At 48.7% G+C, this 13,680-nt stretch overlaps 1 protein-coding gene across 1 annotated transcript in view; it reads left to right on the plus strand.

Annotated features, from left to right (window-relative positions):
- The first annotated feature begins 8,736 nt into the window (after nucleotides 1-8,736).
- Nucleotides 8,737-13,680, plus strand: part of Tnni1 (troponin I1, slow skeletal type) — a 31,314-nt gene continuing 26,370 nt past the window's right edge. Inside the window, exon 1 of the mRNA XM_031383874.1 lies at nucleotides 8,737-8,754. The gene's annotated coding sequence lies outside the window, so the exon portion shown is untranslated. The remainder of the gene's footprint in view (nucleotides 8,755-13,680) is intronic.

The raw sequence follows: 13,680 nt of genomic DNA on the forward strand, positions 1-13,680 counted from the left end.
CCTCCTGGCCTCTGTGGCAGCACTTCCTCCTGGCCTCTGTGGCAGGACTTCCTCCTGGCCTCTGTGGCTGCTACTCTGCATGGCCAGCTTCCTTCCACCGTATGTTTGCTGCCAGGATCCATGCTGTCCTAAGAGACTTTCAGGTTTCCTCCTTACATAATACAGAGAGAGGTCCTCTGGCTGGAGCAACTGCAGCCCTGCCCCTGTGCTTAGCTGCTCCAGGCCTGGACAGAGCCTGGCCACTGGAATGGACTCAAAGCCTTCAATTATTCACTGGGGCTGGAAAAAATGCAGGAAGCCAGGATTCCTGACCTCAGGCTGTACTCTCTGTTGGATTCCCAAGCCAGTGGCTGGATGCATCAAAGTTATGCACAGAAGGAGGTGGGGGGGAAGGGAGAGGGAGAGGGGTTGGGAGAGAGTGAGAGGTAGGTAGGTAGGTTGAGAGAGAGAGAGAGAGAGAGAGAGAGAGAGAGAGAGAGAGAGAGAGAGAGAGAGAATTAGGGGGCTATTATTAACTGGCAGGGCAGGTGCCTCTTGGGTGTGAGTGGTCATGAGTTGGTCTCCCGATGCCATTGGCACACTTCAGACACATGAAATCTGGAGAAAGCCAGGTCAGGAGTCAGGAGGGACCTTCTGGGTTCTTATTTAGACCGGTCATTACCCAATACTCTGACCTTAAGCACGTCTCTATTACTGGCCTGACTTGCCCTTCTTATAAATAGAAGCTGATCACTAGTTACCAATCTAGCAAATGAGCAGAAATGACTGCTTGATAAAAGCATACAACCTACTGGAAAAGATGTTTGTCATCCCAGCCATCAGGAGGCTGAGGCAGGAGGAGTATAAATTTGAGGTTAGACTGGGCTACATAGTGAGACTCTCTTTAAGAACAACAGCAACAACAACACAGCCAGGGATTGTTTCACGCATTTGGAAGGCAGAGTTCAAGGCCAGCCTGGTCTACATAGAAAGTCCCAGGACATCTAGAAATCCTGTCCCAACACACACACACACACACACACACACACACACACACACACACACACACACACACGCACTACATGTAGCGCAATGGTAGAGCATTCACCTAGCACACACAAGGTCCAGGATCCAATTCCCCACACTACAAAACCTAAACTACCCCCAAATAAAACAAACAGTAGCAACAAAACCGAAACCTCGATAGTAATTCTAAAGTAGCCAGCTCACAAGGCTGGTACTCGGGCATCTGTGATTGTCAGTGGTCACTAGCAGCTCGGGGTACAGAAAAGTGGAGGCTGCAATACTGCTTAATGCGGTTTAGGGTCCAGGTGGTTTGTGGAGATTTATTGAATGAACACATCCACCACCCACCACAAGTGGACACACAAATACTAGCATACACAGGCACACACACACACACACACACAAGCATTCACAGGCTCTCTCTTTCTCTCTCAAACACACACAAGCTTAAACAGGCTCACACACACAAGTATACAGAGGCACACACACACACAAACATACACAGGCTCACATACACACACACAAGCATACACAGGCATACACACACAAGCATACATAGGCACACACACACAAGCATACACAGGCTCATATACACACACACAAGCATACACACACAAGCATACACAGGCACACACACACAAGCATACAAGGCTCTCACACACACACAAGCATACACAGGCACACACACACAAGCATACACAGGCTCACACACACACACACACACACACAAGCATACACAGTCACACGCATACACACCACATACACATTACCCTTCAGGTTTAACACATCGCTTAGCTTTATGAGCCAGGGTTGAATGTCCCTTGGCGACTTTAACGAGGACAGCCCTTCCTCTGTTTTTGGGTTGTCTCTTGTGGTTTTCTCTGTCAGATCCTACTGGTATCTAAATAGTCCCTGGAGAAGAGAGCCCCTGGGGAAATGGGCTTCTGGTTTCATTTACAGCTCTGGGCCTCAGTTTCCACAGATATTTAGAATAGGAATCATGACCATCCTGCCTTCTAGGAATACTATGTACATAAGGTCAAGAACACAGAGACCGTGTGGCAATATGGAAACACCAGGCTGTACACATGTGCAGGAATATCATGCCAGACTGGTGAAGGATTGGTACCCAGAGAGCAAGAAGCCAGTGTCTGGGAGCCTCTTCCTGGAAGCTGGAACAGCCCTTCTTCTTAGCAGCACGAAAGAGCCTCCATGAACCTCTGACCATCTTTATTTTGTGTACAGCATCTCTTGTATCTCAGGCTGGCCTCAAACTTGCTATGTAGCTGAAGATGGCTTGAACTTCTGATCTTCTTGCCTCAAATTCTGGAATGCTGAAATGACAGGATCCCAGGCATATGTCACCATGCCTGGTTTTGCGGAATCTTGGTGATGGAAAAAATGGGACTTTGTGGATGTTAGAGAGGCACCCGGCATCTCCACCCCTGCGACTTGCTTTTAATCAACAGAGTGGGGGTTGCTGTCACCTCTGCTTTGAGGGTCTGTAGACTGTGACTTTTGTCCTGTCCATTCTGACTCTTTTTCCCTTGGTTTTGATGATACACACGTATAGCTGCCAGGGATCTAAGAGTGGCCCCAGGCATTGCAAATCTTTCTCTTTAGGTAGGGGCTGCATTGAACCCTGGCGTGGAAAGCGAAGTGATGTGTTAAGCCTGCAGGGTAATGTGTTTGTGGTATGTGTGTGTGCCTGTATGTGCTTGTGTTTGTGTGTGTGCCTATGTATGCTTGTGTGTGTGTGTGTGTGTGTGTGTGTGTGTGTGCCTGCAGCCCTACCTAAATATGCAGCATATTAGATGTGTGCCTGCAGCACCTGGTACAGTGTGAGTCCAGCAAGTGATTGCTAAGGGTTTGAGACTCTGGTCTCTCTCTCCCCCATTTCAAAATCTCTCCACAGATTTGGCAATTTGGTTTCCCAGAAAGTAGGCTGGCCTCCCTGTAATTACTGATTCCTGGAAGACTAAAATATCCCTGGGTAGTAGAGAGAGAGACAGGCTAGCTAGCCCAGGCTCTAGATACTCCTGGCTCACCCCAAGGGGTCCTTTTTTTTTGGATTTATTTATTAAATGAATAAAATTTATTTTAAAATATACAACTCAGTATTGACATTTTTTTAAGTCACCAAAATAATGGATTGTTTGTATTTTGAGACAGGATCTTTCTATGTAGGCCAGGATGACTTGGGGGGGGGAGGGTGGCATTCAAAGTTCTCCTGCTTCAGCCTCCTTAGTACTAGCTTTGTAATTACAGACCTGTGCCACCACACCAAGATGGCTCAGTAGGCCTGGAGGCCATATCAGTCCAAGAAGTCGATCTGATACTGAAAGAGTCTAGCTGGCCTATCTCCTACTTAAGAAACACACATTCACTAACTGGCTTGCTAAGCATAGGCAGTCTACCTTTCTACCTCAGGGGAATGCCCATAGGCCCGAATTTTGTTCTTGGCCAGGGAAAAGTACAGTTCCAGGTCAGGGTTGGGGTGGTGGCAAGGACAATCAGAACAGGAAAGAGTGGCTAGGCAGAGAGGATGCTGTGCTCCATCTATCTGGTTAGGTGGCTGACTGAACTGGCTTTCTGTCACTACTTAAAGAAAGCATTCTCCCACTTTCGACTTACCCACAGAAGTTAATATTCTCACAGCTCGGGGGTAGAGGGGAGCCCGCAAAGACTAGAGCCATCTGCAGGCCAAAAATCGAGATAAGGGCAGGCTGCACTCCTGCTGTGGGTTGGAGGTGAGAAGAGTCGGGTCTCTTTTGCCTCAAGTGACTCCAGGTATGCCGTGGTTTATGCAGCGCTAGCAGTCCCTGCCACTGTGGGCACGGTGTCTGCTGGTCTATCTTGCTGTGTCTGTGTGCCTTCCTCACGCGAGGACATTTGTGGTGGTGTTCATCCTCCACAAAGGCTCATCAAAATTATCCCTCCACCTCAGGATGCTCAATGCGATCGCAGGTCTGAGGGACTAGAATATGGACGTTTGGGGCTCCATTAGTCACTACCCCCTCAAAGGGTGCATCAAGAAGGGAGAAGCAGGTAGACAGATGGGCAGCGTAGAATTAGATTCTCTTACAGAAACGGAAGCCTGGAGTTTGAACTCCCTGCCACTGACTACTGACTGTCTCCACATGAATAGAGGCCCAGGACAGGCAGGGTCAGTTCTGTCTTTATCCATCTTGACAGTCGGAGCCAGGGTTCTTGTGGACCTCAGGCTTCTCCTTCCTGCCTCCACCTTCCCCCTGGCGCCGCGTGGGAGGCCCTGGCTTCGAGACAGAGGAGTCTGACATCGCAGCCAGAACTCTGCCTTTTTGTCACTGTGTGAGAGAGAAGCATCTCTCTCCTGCACAGGCTGCTCAGCCCCACAGTGTGGGAGGCTGTAAATCCCCTGCCCGCCCGCCCGCCCGCCCACGGGAAACAGCTGGGTCCTGGGCGCATCCTGTGGACTTAACTCCTTCCAGGCCTGTGGACCCTCCCTTTGGGCTGGGCTGGGAAGAGGTGGAGGCCTCTTTCAGCGCCAAGCAGGGTTTCTGCAGCTGTATGCGATGCTGGCAGTTGGCCCTAGTACTGTTTATTGAGGGGACTTGAGACTGACCCTCCTGCCCAAAGTCAGGAAGGGATGGGCTGGTTAACTCTTGGTATGGGCCACAGCAGTATGGGCGTGGCCCTGGGCGCTGGAGCCTCCTTTGCAGCTATTGCTAGCACCCGGGTGGCCCATTGTTCTGAGCCAGAGTATGGGGGTTCTGGGTTAAATATTGGACCAGCTGGCCAAGCCCCGCGTGCGCGCCCGCACGCGCACGCGCACGCGCATGTGTACACGCACGCACCTGCCCCAGGGCAGGGCTGCCTGCCTAATTCTCTCCTCGCAGGATGGAAGCTGTCCAGGGAGCAGGGGCTGTGGTTTTTTGTCTTAGGCAGATACTACATTCTCTAGAAATGATTCAATGGATACTCACAGTTTCCAGCTTCCCCAAGTCATTTCTCCTCTTTTTGGATCCCTCCCTCCTTCCCTTCCTGTCTCGCTGTGTAGCCAAAGCCAGCTCCAGATGCTGAGTTCTCCTGCCTCTACCTGTTGAGTACTGAGATTACAGCTGAGCACGACCAAGGCTGCTTTAACATGATGTGGCTTCCCTACCTGGTGCTGGGGATCAAACCCTAGAGTCTTACACTTGCTGGGAATAGACTCTGCAACTGTGCTACACGCTTAGCCCCCCTTTCTGCATCTTCTTTAATTTTGAAAAAGTTAAAGTCATTTTGCTTTGCATGTGTATAGGCAAATGCATCTCTCTCTCTCTCTCTCTCTCTCTTTCTCTCCTCCTCCCTCTCTTTGTGTGTGTGCGCGCGCGTGCGTGTGCGTGTGCGTGTGCGTGTGCGTGTGCGTGTGTGTGTGTGTGTGTGTGTGTGTGTGTGTGTTGGTTAAAAGACAACTTGCACGACGGGTTCGTTTTCTGCCATATGGGTTCCTGGAATCAAACTCAGGTTGTCCTGCTTGGCAGCAAGCTCCTTTACCTGCTGAGCCATCTCGTCAGCCCCATTTTGCCTCAACTGACATCATATTTATATGATGCTATCGTTGGCCACCTGCCCAAAGGGTAGAAATGGACAACTCTCAGGATGTCACCCGGGCCCCACATTCTGACGTCTGCTCCTTTTCCCCTCCTGTTGGCTTTGTATCTTCCAGGGTGCCTTCCACAGCTTAAAGCCTTCACCCAGGGTGGTTCACCAGCCCCACAAAGCTGAGTAATAATAGCATCTTATTGAATGTTGCATGTGGGTTAGAGCTGTTGGGCATCTGGTATGAATTACTAAGTAGTTAACTAGAAAAGGATAGCAAACTAATAATAAGGAGGGGCTGCATGGTAAAGAGAAGCAGGCAGAGGCCACCACGTAACCGTAGACATGTTGGACAAAGACTGCAGAACAGACAGATCCTGGTAGATATCTGGCCTTTTTCATGGGAAGAAAAAGACTAAGAGCCATCACATAAGAAGTCCGAGTTGAGTGATCCAGACACGGCATGGTGGAATGGGCATCAGCCTGGTGAGCCAAGCCTGGCCCTGGTGGGCTCTGAGCTGCTCGTCTGTCCCTCAAGCCACAACAGAGACACAATAGTTCAAGAGAGCCCTCTCAAGATTGGACAGCCGGTGCCAGGCTGCCCAGCAGGACAAGGAACCTTTGTGCAGGCTTCAGTTTTAGATCCTGTTCCACCCTCCCTGGCCCTAGGGGTTTGGGGGGATGGCAGTGGTTGGAAGTTCAGATCCTGAAGAGGTTGCAAGCTCATGCTATGTGGCTTGTGCTGGAACTGGGGTCACCTGGAGGTCTCCAGGAGCCAGGATGGATCTGGGAACAAGGTCTGGTTACTGGAGCCTGGGGCAGGTGGGCGTGGGTTTATGGTCTTCCACTGACAGAAATGTTAACGTTTCTAGATATTTTTCTTTTGATTCTCACAAACCCCCTGGAGATGAGTACAGAGGGTGATTGACCACACTTACAGGTGGGAAAACAGAGCCAAAGAGAGGAAAGGTTCCCCCGGGGCTATCTAGAGAGAAGAATAGGATGCTCTGGGGTCATAAAGCACTGGGTGTGGGGTTGGGAGTTGGGCAGAGAACAGTTTGCTAAAGCTTTTTTATGTTCAGGAGCCCCGGGTGACCTGGGGTGGAAGCCAGGATTCTATCTACTGTGATGGTGAGGATTGTCTCATTGTCCACTTGGTCCCTCTCCTTCCTCAACCTTTATCCATCCATCCAGGGCAGTCTCCTGGGAACCTAGGCCAAGCCATCTACATTCTAGGGAAAAAGAGCCCAAGGGCCACGGGGACAACCCAAATCCACTCAGCTTTTCCTTGAAATTCCACACACCCTGGGCGTTTGGCAGGAGCCTGGAATGTACTTCATCGGAACAATTTGTCTTTCATGGTCCGTTTGCATCAATCAGCCCATTGTTCTGTGCAGTTGCCTGGACCACTCTGGCTAGCTGAGGCCTTCCTGTGCTTGTGGGTAGAAGGGTTAGGAGATAAGAGTGCATGCATATGGGGAGGAGCGACCCCTGGTGGCCCGATCTGTAAACGCACAGGTTTCCTAGCTGAGCGTTTCCCAATGCGATTCTTCCTGAGTCCTGTAAACAGTGAGAGAGAAATACGTTGGAAGCTTCGAAGGTATAAATAACGCAGGCAGGTCAGGTACTTGATGAAACAAAGGGCGCTGTTGTTGAGAAAAAAGGCTGTACACCTGTCCAAGTCCCGCAATGAATGCTGGGATTGCCTCCAGTGTCTGTGGCTGGCCGTCGTCTTTGAGTCTAGAGATTTATTTATAAAAGGAATGAGTGTGGGCTGGAAGACAATATCTGATACTGCTAAAATCCCAGCCATAGAAGATTCTTCAGTGGGGTTTGAATTCTAGATCTAGTATTTATTAGCTAGTTGCCAGCTAGTTGCTCCGCGATGAACTTTAGTCTCTCCACCTTGTGAAAGGAGAGAAACACTTTTAATTCTTGTTATATGTGGATTTTATGTTTGGGAATTACTTTTCTTTGCTAGCACTTCTTTGTAATTATCTAAATCAGTTGTGGAACCCCGGGTCCTCTGCAACAAGCAGAGTGTTGGACAATTCTAATTGTCTGAAGTACACATTTGCTGAGGAGTATAAGGTGGTGCCCCTGCCTCTCATCCTGTGAGATGTATTTATTTACTTTTATATGTATGAGCATTTTGCCCGTGTGTGTGTGTGTGTGTGTGTGTGTGTGTGTGTGTGTGACCCTAGTGAGTGCCTGGTATCTGCAGAAGTTAAAAGAAAGTGTCCCCCCTGAACTGGAGTCACCACATGGGTGCTGAGAATTGAACCTGGGTCCTCTATAAGAGCAACAAGCACTCCTAATGGCTGAGCCAGCTCTCTAGTCCCAACAAGTGTTCTCTCAAAGTTTCCTTAGTGCCATTTGCAGCATGTGTGTTTATGTTTTTTGTTAGCGATCTTACAAATCATTATCTCAAGCATAGTACTCTGGAGTCCCTAAGTACTCGTAGGCTGTGATAGCCTCATGGACAAAGTATATAAGTTAGACCGTTTTCACGGAGGGGTGCACTGTAATGCTATTGCCTGTGAATTCAACGTTAACGGGCAGTGCGTATTCAATATGGTGCCTTGAAGCAGAAATGAGCACAGTACATGCTATGAATTCATTAGCTGATAACCAGCTTGCGTCCAGGGGCTCCTGGGAACCAAATCCTATGTTTCTCCCAAGAGCAAGGGGTCTCTATTTGCTGATTGAGTGTGCAGGGTACTATAATCCCTATACATATGAAACAGCTATAGTTATTTCACAACATGTCAACTGTGCAGTTGCTGCTGCCGCCCCGTGCCTGTCCACCTCCTTCAGCCTCTGACCCTCGCGTGGGCCTTCGAATCCCCACGTGCCTGGAGATGGGAGCCTCCAGTAAGCATACTCAGAGACACTCAGCCCAGCTTCTCTGCTCCTGCCTGGAACTTCCTTCATGAATACTCAGTTCATAGGGTTCCAGTCAAAGGCCAGCACGACTCTTGGTGACTCACAAAGGCTCTTTTTACTGATGTGACCTCACCAGATCCTCTCAACAATAGCAGGGTGGTGGCATCTCGGCTCCTAGTCTACCGATGAGCCCGCCCGGAGTTCACTGAGGCTAAGTAAGCAGCCCAAGGTCATCCCGTACATTGGCAGCAGAGTCGAATTTCACTGTCTTTCCACAGGAAACACAGTCCTCTGGAGGAGGTAGGAGCCAGACCTTGTTATTGATGTTTCACTGTGAATGAGGGCGTTGAAGTCCCTGAGGAAACTGGCCGGGAGCGGGCGAGTGGGGAGTGGGCGAGTGATAAACATCTTAGCGCCCACTCTCCAGCCTCTGCCTCTGCTTGCAGCTCCCTCACTCCTCCCACCCTCCGCAACCTGCAGTCCCCATGGGAAGCTCCCATGGGGAGTTACCTACCTCATCATCTTAGCCACCGTCCTAAAAACCAGTTCTCATGCTTCTACATCCTGAAACCAAACAGGACGCGTTTGCCAACTTACGGAGGCAGGGAAATCCACTGTCAGAAGAGAGCCAATGCTTTTTGTCTGAAGGCAGGTGCTCTTTCTGGTTGACAGCCAGCCACCCACCTTTTTCTTATAGCTACACAGTCAAGGAAAGAAATCCTTCTCTTTTTCAAGTCTGCTCTTTCAGGGTACCGATCCTGCTCATGAGTCACCCCCAGCCCCATCTTCTCCCAGAACTCCACCTCCCCCGGGGTTAGGATCTCAATACACAGAACTTTCATTCTTTTTTAAAAAATATTTATTTATTTATTTTATGTATATAAGTACACTGTAGCTGTCTTCAGACACACATCAGAAGAGGGCATTGGATCCCATTATGGACAGTTGTGAACCACCATGTGGATGCTGGGAATTGAACTCAGGACCTCCAGAAAAGCAGTCAGTGCTCTTAACCACCGAGCCATCTCTCCAGTCCAGAACTTTCTTTCTGTCTTTCTGTCTTTCTGTCTGTCTGTCTTTCTTTCCTAAAGATTTATTTATTTTATGTATATGAGTACACTGTAGCTGTGTAGATGGTTGTGAGCCTTCATGTGGCCGTTGGGAATTGAATTTAGGACCTCTGCTCGCTCCAGTCAGCCCCACTCGCTCTGGGCCCTGCTCTCTTTGGTCCAAAGATTTATTTACTATTATACATAGGTACACTGTAGCTGTCTTCAGATGCACCAGTAGAGGGCCTCAGATCTCATTACGGGTGGTTATGAGCCACCATGTGGTTGCTGGGATTTCAACTCAGAACCTCTGGAAGAGCAGTCAGTGCTCTTACCTGATGAGCCATCTCGCCAGCCCCAGAACTTTCATTCTTAACAAGCCCTTCATGCTCCTAAGCCAGAGAAGCCACCAGCAGGCGTGGGCGGAGCACACCTCACTGTTCGGACTCTACCTCACTGGCTTCTGCTTTCTTCTGCTTCAGTCAGCTTCCTTGCTTTTCCTTCTTGGGAAAGCCACGGCCTCTGGGACATATACGCCCTTCATCTCCTGATGCCTCGCATGATCCCAGCTTCCTTCCTTCCTCACTGGGGAACTATATTCCGGGCATGCTTTTTTCTTTCCAGCTCATTCTTTTACAATTATGACCAAATAAACATAGTAAAATTTACATATGATCATGGTGGCCTGCACTTGTAGTCCTGGCGCGTGGTTAAATAAAGGCAGGAGGATTATGAGTTCAAGGCTAGCCTCAGCTATGTAGCAGGGTCAGCCTGGGCCATAAGAAGCCCTGTCTCAATGCTCAAAACAAATGCATGAACCAATGAATAAAACATTCCTGTGTTGATCATATCTAAGTGTAATGTCAGGGATGTTAAAATCACTCACCCTACGCCGGGCAGTGGCAGCGCACGCCTTTAATCCCAGCACTTGGGAGGCAGAGGCAGGCAGATTTCTGAGTTCGAGGCCAGCCTGGTCTACAGAGAGAGTTCCAGGATAGCCAAGGCTACACAGAGAAACCCTGTCTCGACACTCAACCTGGGGTGTGACGGTAATTAGCCTCAGTCCACAGCACTAATCATCTGGCCGAAAAACCGGAAGCTCTGCTGGAGCCCCCAGCCCCACCCCTTTCAGCCCCGGAAGCCTTCCTTCCATGTTTTGCCTGCTGAATTTGACTTCTCTAAGGAACCCCACAGAGGGGGAGCCATGTAGCATTTGTCTTTGTGTGACTTTTTTTTCCCCAATAGTATTGTCAAAGTTCACCCATGTTGTAGTTGCTGTCAGACTCTGTCCCTTTTTTGAGGGTGGAACTTGATTCTGTTGTGTGCACCCGCCATATTGTGCTCGCCCGTTTCTCCGTCATTGGACATCCAGCTGCCTTGAATCATGCAGTAATGGGCAGGAATGTTCGGATATCTCTTCAAGATCCTACTTTCAAATCTTTTGAGTTGAGTTTTTGAGACAGTGCCTGTACTGGCTGGTTTTGTGCGCCAACTTGACACAGGCTGGAGTTATCACAGAGAAGGGAGCTTCAGTTGGGGAAGTACCTCCATGACACCCAGCTGTGGGGCATTTTCTCAATTAGTGATCAAGGGGGAGGGCCCCTTGTGGGTGGTGCCATCCCTGGGCTGGAAGAGGGTTCCATAAGAGAGCAGGCTGAGCAAGCCAGGGGAAGCAAGCCAGTAAGGAACTTCCCTCCATGGCCTCTGCATCAGCTCCTGCTTCCTAACCTGCTTGAGTTCCAGTCCTGACTTCCTCTGGTGATCAACAGCAATGTGGAAGTAAGCTGAATAAACCCTTTCCTCCCCAATTTGTTTCTTGGTCATGATGTTTTGCCCAGGAATAGAAGCCCTAACTAAGACAGCGCCTCACTCACTCAATGGCCCAGCCTGGCCTCAATCCTCCTGACTCTCCCCCCCACAGTGCAGGGATTACAGGTGTGTACCACCAATGTCTGCCTCTACTTTTGAATGTTTTGGATATATACGTCCCGAAGTGGAATTCCTGTATCATATAATACATTTAATTTTTTTAATTAAAATTTTAAAATTGTATGTGTCTGAGTGTTTGCTTACAGGTATGTATGTGTGTCACAGGTGTGCCTGGCACCTGATGATGAGCTCAGATGAAGGTGTCAGATGCCCTGGAACTGGAGTTACAGTTACCTCTAGAGACCCACCACATGGATGCTGAGAACCGAGCCCAGATCCTCTTCCAGGGGCCAGGGTTCAGTGAGAGAATCTCTGCAGCCCCTGTTAACTTCACTTTTCAGATGTGAGACCCTGCTACACTGTTTCACAGGGCTGCCCCATTGGCCTTCCACCAACAAAGCGAAGTTCAGGTTCTCTGCATCCTTTCCTCTAGATGTCTGACACATTGTCTCTATATGGGTCAGGCTGGGCTTGAACTTGTCACCAGTTTGCTGACCCTGTCTCCAGGGTGCTGAGGTCACAGGTATATGTTTCTACACTGAGCTGCCATGCAGTCTCGATTTGTATTTCTCTAATGGATGGTGAAGTTGGACAATTTTTTTAAATGTGATTGTTGACCATCTACAGAGCTTCTCTGGAGAAATGTATCTGTTCAAATCCTTTAATCTGTGTGGAGCGGCCATGAAATTGCTCCATTTCACACTTATGTAGGAGCTTCTCCAGAGCCACCTTTTGCTTTTGCTTTTATTTATTTTGTGATGTTATGGATCAAATTTAGGGCCTTATGCATTACAAACAAGGGCTCTACTGCTGATCTACATCGCCAGCCTTATTTAAATTTTTAATTACCGTTTTATTATATGTCTAATGTTACTGCATTAGTCATTCTATATTGTTCATGTATAAATGAATATTCATACATGAATTATACACACACACACACACACACATATATGAGAGTGAGAACTTGCTATATAGCCCAGGATGATATAAGATTTGTAACTGTAATTCTCCTGCCTCAGCCTCTTGGGATTATAGGCACATAGCACTGTGCTCCCTTTAGTTTATAATACTTGGTTTTGTTTTTTTTTTTTTGGTTTTTCCAGACAGGGTTTCTCTGTATAGCCCTGGTTGTCCTGGAACTCACTCTGTAGACCAGGCTGGCCTCGAACTCAGAAATCCGCCTGCCTCTGCCTCCCAAGTGCTGGGATTAAAGGCATGCGCCACCACCGCCCAGCAGTTTATAATATTTGATAATGATTATTCCTAAGGTTTGCATGTATTTCCTAACTTATACTGAAATCTAGTTGCCACTTTAATATCATTAGAAGGAGGGCCCTGCCTGGCAGTGGTGACACCTTTAATCCCAGCACTCAGGAGGCAGAGGCAAGTTGATCTGGTTCCAGGAAAGCCAAGGACACACACACACACACACACACACACATACACACACACACACAAAACCCCTGTCTAGGAGAGAGGGGGTGCTTTAAAACAGACTTGGGTTTGCAGACTCCGCTTTGAGGATGCTGTTTAAAGGCTTTATAAAAGGGCTTTCAGTAGATTGTTAGCTGGGGTTGTACACACTTGGAATCTAAGCCCCTGTGAAGCTGAGGCAGGAGAACTGCCTAGGCTGGAGTTAGAAATTAGCCTGGGCTACATAATGAGTTTGAGACCAGCTTGGGCTATGTGGGCTATGTATTTGAGGCCAGCCTGTGTTATGTAACGAGATCGTCCACCTTCCTTTAAAATGCTAAAACAAACAAACAACAAACAAACAAATGGCTTTCAGCAGTGTGTGGTGGGGTCTCTTTCTTGCCTGTTTATTTCTGCTGTGTGGGAAGGTAACATGAATGAAGCCCCTTGTTAGATATCAGCACCTGATCTTGGAGTCCTCTGACTCTAGAACAGGGAACCAATAGGTCTTTATAGGTTTTAGATTTCCCCATCCTGGGCATTCTGTTTCAGCCTTTCATGATGGACTAGATGATGATGATGATGGTGGTGGTGGTGGTGGTGATGATGGTGGTGGTGATGATGATGGTAGTGGTGATGATGGTGGTGGTGGTGGTGGTGATGGTGGTGATGATGGTGGTGATGATGGTGGTGGTGGTGGTGGTGATGGTGGTGATGATGGTGGTGATGGTGTTGGTGATGATGGTGGTGGTGGTAGTGATGGTGGTGATGATGGTGATGATGGCGGTGATGATGGTGTTGGTGATGATGGTGGTGGTGGTGATGATGGTGT

The sequence above is a fragment of the Mastomys coucha genome, unplaced genomic scaffold (genome assembly GCF_008632895.1).
Source record: "Mastomys coucha isolate ucsf_1 unplaced genomic scaffold, UCSF_Mcou_1 pScaffold1, whole genome shotgun sequence".
Classification (NCBI taxonomy): domain Eukaryota; kingdom Metazoa; phylum Chordata; class Mammalia; order Rodentia; family Muridae; genus Mastomys; species Mastomys coucha.